At 44.3% G+C, this 7,230-nt stretch overlaps 1 long non-coding RNA gene across 1 annotated transcript; it reads right to left on the minus strand.

Annotated features, from left to right (window-relative positions):
* Positions 1-5,783: 5,783 nt before the first annotated feature.
* LOC141039268 (uncharacterized) lies at positions 5,784-6,753 on the minus strand. The gene is made up of 3 exons (XR_012200188.1): positions 6,132-6,753; positions 5,932-6,042; positions 5,784-5,848 (listed from the first exon to the last, which is right to left on the minus strand). It is a non-coding gene; the product is annotated as an uncharacterized lncRNA (long non-coding RNA).
* Between the last annotated feature and the right edge of the window lie 477 nt (positions 6,754-7,230).

A 7,230-nucleotide genomic window follows, 5' to 3' on the forward strand; every position in this document is an offset into this window, starting at 1 on the left:
TTAGTCATACTCAAAACGGATTGCAGATTTCTTGGCTAAATTTGCGAGGGAACATCTAACCAATGTTTGGTGTCAGGATGTGCCAAGTGATGTAGCAGTTCTATTAGGGCATCTCCATTGGCTGTAAAATAGTTGTTGTAGATTTTGCCACATAAGATTTTTGATGATGTGTCATACAATAAATGAGGAAAGAGAAAAATGTTGTATGTACATGAACCAACACCCCTTGCACAAGCTCCAATGTAGAATGAGAGAGCACCTCATTTATTATCTCACATCCTATTGGGCAAACTAGATACAACCTATTGGAGTTGTTGTATGTTAAGGTATTGGTTGATGACATGGCATATTTTACAACAAGCTAACATACAAACTATTGGAGATGCCCTTAGCTGCTGATTGTAATTCTGTTCTAAATTAATAAAGCTCCCGGTTTTCAATGCAAAAAAGGGTTCATTTCTAGAAAACTGGGAACTTTGTGCTGAATTACAGCCAGAATTACAAAAGTATATATGACTTTACGAATGTCCGTAAGAATTACCCTGCTAATACCAACAAAAGCAGAACAATTAACAAACAATCGAGCTATAGTTAAAAGTTAAAATACCGATGGAGACACTTGTAGGTAGGTTAGGAGGGTTACAAGTTTTTTTATTCCCTGAACGGTACACAAATTTATATGGGTAAAAACGACAACAAGACCTCCCGGCTTCTGGGCTTACTACATTACATTTAGTAAGAATTACCCTCCCACCAAAGCATTGCACCAAAAGTTGATGTGTGTGTGTGTGTTTAATCACAAATACAATGATTTGGCAGTCGCGTGCCATTTTTACCTCGCCGAGCATATGGGACCGTGGTGATACACATCAACCAGGTGACCTTAGCATCGACGCTTGTGGTGGAGGCAGTTGTGGCCGCGTTGAAGCACGGTTGTCAGCTCATAGGGCATACCTTGAGGGGGACACTATTCAACAAGTGTCCAGACAGCCCAAATAAGACGAGAACCAAGCAACATGCGTGGCACTAAATTAAGTTGATAGAGATATAATCAATGAGAAAACATACTTTTTAGTACTTCATTCCTCGATGTCTCCCTAAACTTACACCTGAAAGATGATGTACCACTATACACTGGTTGCCCAGTTTTAGATCCATTACCTAGAATTGCATAAATGGATGGTATGCATAGTACATGGTTATGCATCAATCTCTTCTTTGCCAAAGTTCATGTTGAGTTTTCTATGGATTATTGAAGCAACTACCTGTCCCTTAAACTGATGCTTCTTTTTAGAAAGATAAAGAGCACGGTCTTTAATCGGATCTAGTTCAATGCAAACAACCATGCAATGCTTGTAGATATTAATGTACCTCAACATCGATGTACTAATTTGCTATATGGGGCAACCAATTACAGTGAAGTCCACTTGGACTTGGTTGGGGGGCAGGGCCTGATCATGCACTTTATTTTCAATAATTAATTTTTATTGCATGGTGGTACAACCTTGTAATTCCTGCATCGTGTAACATACGGTTTATGTTACACAATTACTGCGGTTATACAAGCTCAATAGCTGCCATGAGCATGGCAAGGCACCTCTAGTACGAATGGGCTGGAAGGCCCATGACACAACCCAGCCCAAGCTAGAAGCAGCGCGCCGAGTTAGCCGTCACACGCCAAGGCAAGCACGCGTGTGATTGGGGATGAGTGTGGGTGACAGCGGTGAGATAAGAAGAAATGGGATCCAACGAGGAGATCATCGAAGATCGATCAGGAAGGACGACGGCTATCTCTCTCCCACCTTGGCTCTAGAATCCTGAACTCCTTCTTGCAGTCCACCTTTTGGGACGGTTGTGCTTGTATCAAGTGTAATCTGAACTACTGCTACTTTGTTCCAACCCCAAACTTACTAATACAGAGAGAGATCCTACAGAGTGATGCAAAGCAACAGGCGAGGCACACTAACTTGAGTCAACAGAGGTCAAGGCAGTGCAAAAGACGTCAAGTGTGTTGTTGTGTTCCATGATGTCTCCCAAACTTAGACTAGAGATGTGTGCGACTACTGGTCTACTACTGCGCAGTGGTTGCCCCATTTCGCATCCATTGCCAAAGTTTCTGATGAGGTTTCTCTTGGTTATTGAAGCAACTATATTTTTATCTGACTGCTTCTCCTTTTAAGAAAGAGAAAGGGCACCGTCTTTAACTGGATATAGCTCAACACAATAACCTTGCAATGGATGCAGAAATGTATGTCCTTCATGACCGGTGTACTGCCTTGATCTAATGTGCTTCATGACTGTTGCACTGATTTGATCTACTACGGTTGATTAATGTTTTCTACAGTATGTTCATGTACTAATGTTCTGCCTTTCCTGTGGAGTTCAATTAATATGCTTTCTCTGTTAAAAATCACATCATTCCGACAGCTTCATATCACCCAAAGTAATGCACACACTCCGACTCGAATATGCGCCGTTGTTTTAGTCTCTACCCCCATTTAGCCATGTCTGAAACAAAGTGGCATGCTATTAGGAGGGACTGATCTTGAATGCCACAAGAACTGTACGCTGCAGTAACTTGGCTAGTGGGAATTCGAGAAAAAAAATTGGATGGATTTATCTTGATTATAGAAACAACACCGTTTACTATCCTCCCAACTATGCTTTGCCAAGTTGTCCTTAGTCAAGATCACTTCCTTGTGAACAGACCACATGAAGACATTTATTTTTAAAGGTACCTTAATTTTCCAACCGTGAAGCGACTTTGGGATTGGATCAGTGTTTATCAAATCCATATACATAGATTTCACTGAGAATACTCCTGACACCGAAAGTTTCTAGTGTAATGTATCTGACTCATCAAATAGGTTAACAATCATCAATCTACGCACAAGATGTAGCCATTGATCCCATTGTACAGGGCAAATCTTTTGCAGGTCATCCCAAATTTTTGCAGGCCATCTATCACAAAAATATTGCAATTTTTTTTGCGGTCATGTACAAGGCAGCTGGCTGGATCCGTACGTGGTCGTTACTCTGCAGTGCGGAAGTCAAGGAGCATATGGCTTATGGGCGCAACCGTTGGGAGACGGTAGCATAGGATACGTATAGTCATCTTGTCCTATTTTTGCGAGTTGTGGCCATTTGTACTTTTTTTCAACTTGATTTGCGAACTTGTATCGAACTGCGTACTTGGTGGATATTTTGGTTAATAATATGGTTGCATGCATCATTTTGATGTAGAGGCCGGTGGTAATCTTTCTTTTTGAAAAGAAATAATATGCTTTGTTTTGATTTACCGAAAATAATGCAGTGCTTCCTTAGTATTCTTCGATAGTTCAAATAATTTTCGTTTCATGGAATTGCATGGTACCACATGTTTGGAATTGCTTAAACTTATATGAACTACGTTTCTAAAATAAAAAGTAAAATGTTCAAGAATGAGTGGCATTTGAAAAGATTAGTTCCTTAGAATCTTGGCTGCATGAATTTCACGAGGTCAAACAATATCAAAACTAAATGGCGATTTCTTGGAAACTGGGAACTTTGTACGATGATAGCAAGTATGAATATGTCCACTACCAGAAGTACACTGCTAATACGAACATGAGCAGGACAACAAATAGGAGTTTCAGTTTAAAATTTTAGGCCAGCAGAGACACCTCTAGGCCAAGAGGATTACAGATATGTTCTTCCCTGAGATGTGCACGAATTTTCAGGGGCTAAAAACGACAGTAGAGATCTCCCAGCCTATGTGCTTACAGATCTGTGCACGATGAGCTCAGAAATGCGGCATCGATCCGTGTTGTGGCCAAGAAGAATACACTGGACCAGCTACGGGAATTCATCAAGTTGGCTTCTACCGTTACCTCGACCTCCCTCGACCCTCACACTCCGGACGCTATCTCTTGGAACTGGAATCCCAATGGCGAATATTCGGCTGGCTCGGCCTATCTGGCGCAATTCCTAGGCTTTTACCAGAGGTTCTCAAGCGACAAAGTTTGAAAGTGCAAGCTTTTCTCCTGTCTGGTCCTCCATAGCAGGATCCTAAGTTCCTAACAGCAGATCTGCTCGCAAAGCGCGGCTGGCCGCATGACCCTGTCAGTCTGCAAGCTTTGCCTTAGCACCCTTGAGAATCACTTCAGCAGTCCGATCTTGTTATGACTTGTGTGCAGAGCCGTGTTGGCAATAAGCCGCGGCGGGACGAGTCGGGCACGCGTCGGGTGCGTGCGTGTGCACGCGCCCAACGTCGGGTGCAGACCAAGACGCGTCGGGTCCGTGGCAAGTGTGGGTGTGTGCGTGCGTGTGGTGCACGGGGGTGTCTGTGTACGTGTACACCGTGTGCGCGTGTGTGTAGGCCTAGGTTGTTGGCGAGCTGCACGGTGAGATCATGGGCGTTCTGTTGGAGCTCGCCGCTGGCGTGGCCAGAGCAGGCGGAGCGTGGCCACGATCGACGAGTGGAGGCATGGGTGCATGCCCAGGGCGCTGGCGCGGTTATAAAGGCGTGCGGTGACCGTTGTAACAGGTGTGGCAGCTCGAGTATGTGCTCGAGGGAGTAAAAGGCCATCGTTGCGGCGAGCGTTCGTGCGCCGGGAAACTCCACCATGTCCTCCATTTCTTCTTCTTCCTCCGTTCTATCTTGGTATCATTATGCCGGGACTAAAGGTGATCTTTGGACCGAGCGTTCGTGCGCCGGGAAACTCCACCATGTCCTCCATTTCTTCTTCTTCCTCCGTTCTATCACTAGTAGGAAAAGGGGTTTTTACCCCGGTTCATAAGGGCCTTTAGTCCCGGTTCTGAAACCGGGATTAAAGGGTCGTTACTAATGCCCTAGCCCTTTAGTCCCGGTTCTTACACGAACCGGGACTAAAGGCCGTCCACGTGGCCGGTGCGGGGAGCCCAGGCAGGAGGGCCTTTGGTCCCGGTTGGTGCCACCAACCGAGACCAATAGGCATCCACGCGTCAGCCCCTAGCAGGAGCTGAGGTTTTTGTTTTTTTTTAAAGGGGGTGGTTTAGGGGTTTTGGGGGGTTAATTTAGGTGTTTCATATATTGTGTTAGCTAGCTAATTAATAGTGAGAAGTAACCTCTCTTATCTCCGTGCTTGGTCGACGCTACGTACTATATACGTATGGAGAGGAGTAGACACGCTAGCTAGTAATCAAATGAAGGAAACAGAAGATCGTCATGAACATATGCAGACAGAGAGAAGTGATATCGACCACCTCTCCTTCTCCGAGATATTGGTCGAACAACAAGTTCTCGTATATCTATCTGACACTACCGGCTACGTATATACAATAATTATCTCTTACAATACAATCCCCTAATTATATTGTAGGAACACAGGGTCCACATAGTATTCTCCGTTTTCAGCGATCACGTGGTCAAGGAAGAATGCCGCCAATTCCTCTTGAATTCCTCGCATACGATCTTCTGCTAGGAGTTGATCCCGCTTCCGAAAAATCTAATTTGAAGAAGGGGGTCAATACATATATATATGAATAAATGAAACTCAACACAAATGATGAGAAAAAATAAAATTGTGAATATTATTGCTTACGCACTTCATATTGTTCTTCAGTGTAGCCCCGCTCACAGGTATGATAGCGGATGGACTCGCAAACGTAGTATCCACAGTAATTATTCTCGGGTTGCTGCCACAACCACTTTACAAGAAATAGAGGTCAATCAAACTGATAAGCAAGCATGCTAAATGGTATTGATCAAACTAGCGCTTGAATCACTAGGAGATGCGCGGAACATGCTACTATAGTACTTACTTTCGGGTGTCTAAATTGCAGCTGGTTCGGCAGTCCCGGGGCTTTTGAGGTGAATTTTCTCCAAACCCTGCCAGACAAAGAAAACAATTACTTGATATCAGGAAATGAACAAAGTTGCTGATATGGTGGATAATGATCGATTTAACTTACTTCTGGAGCATTTGAGTCATGTTCGCATAGTCCTGGGGATCTTTTCGTCTCGAGTCTAAGACGGTTACTACTCCCGGCTCAAGCTTAATCTCTAGGAGAATATAGTGGAAGCTGCGCATGCATGCATAAGTCATCAATTACATTACCATAACCTGGACTAATAAAGGGAAACCGAATATGCAGAAGACAGTAACACTCACTTGAAGTTGTAAGGAAAGAGTATTATATCTTTGTTTTGATTTATTACCAACGATTGTAGCAAGTTGGCCTCGGTATCTTTGGCATGAAATTTAACCTGATAATCATCTATGAGATTTGTGTTAATGAACCCAATGTCACCGATTTGTCTTTTCTTCAATTCGGCGATCTTCAATCTGCATAATATAGTGAGGATAAGTATAAATACATGCAATGAAAGAGCTGACCTATATAGAGAGACTTAATGACAGAAGTAGTACTACTTACAGACAGTAGCAAGTGATCGTTGTTTTATCGAGGGACTTTAGATTGTAAAACTGGAAGAAATCCTCAAATGGAACATTCAGCAGTTCAATTCCAACGAGGTCATGCTCCGGTTTAACTCTCAGCGTCAAAGTACTCATCCCATCAGACTCTCTGCAGGTTTTCATGTACCAATCATGTAGTCTTCGCATCATCGTGCTTAGAGATCTGACATCTTTGACGAGAGGCTTCCCGTAATGGTATTTGTGGTTGTCCACCTCCATGATTTCATAATGTACATCGTCGGGCAGGTAATCTCCAAGATTGCTATAACCGGGCACCATACCCGGATCATTAGCGACGATGTCTTTTGACACCTTGAGCGGGGGCACGATTGGTTCGCTTGTTCGCCGAGCTGGGCAATTTTTTTCCCAGCTCGTCGTTCTTTCATCCTTTTATCACTGACAATACTTCCCGACCGCTCCGCTTCGGCATATGCCTTTCCAAGAACGCGCTCATAGTTGCCTCTTGGCGGAGACTTTGGTGGTTTTGCCAGGGCAGCCAGAGTGCGCTTTGCTTTCACTGGATCTACCTTCTCCTCCGGAGGTGGATGTTTCTTTGCTTTGACCCCTTCAAAGAAGTTCTTCACTTCGGCTCGAACGATCTTCGCGTTCTCCTCCTCGGTCCTCTCATATGGTAACTTCTCTGGAGTCTTCAGAGGAGGACCGAATCTGTATTGCCTCCCGCCTCTGGCAGCTGTACTGCTAGACGCCGGCAGAGCAGACAGAGCGGCTGCGGCTGTCTTCTTTCCTTGCTTACGAGGCGGAGGAGAAGGACTACGACGCGCCGGAGCAGCCG

This window comes from Aegilops tauschii, chromosome 1 (assembly GCF_002575655.3).
Source record: "Aegilops tauschii subsp. strangulata cultivar AL8/78 chromosome 1, Aet v6.0, whole genome shotgun sequence".
NCBI lineage: Eukaryota > Viridiplantae > Streptophyta > Magnoliopsida > Poales > Poaceae > Aegilops > Aegilops tauschii.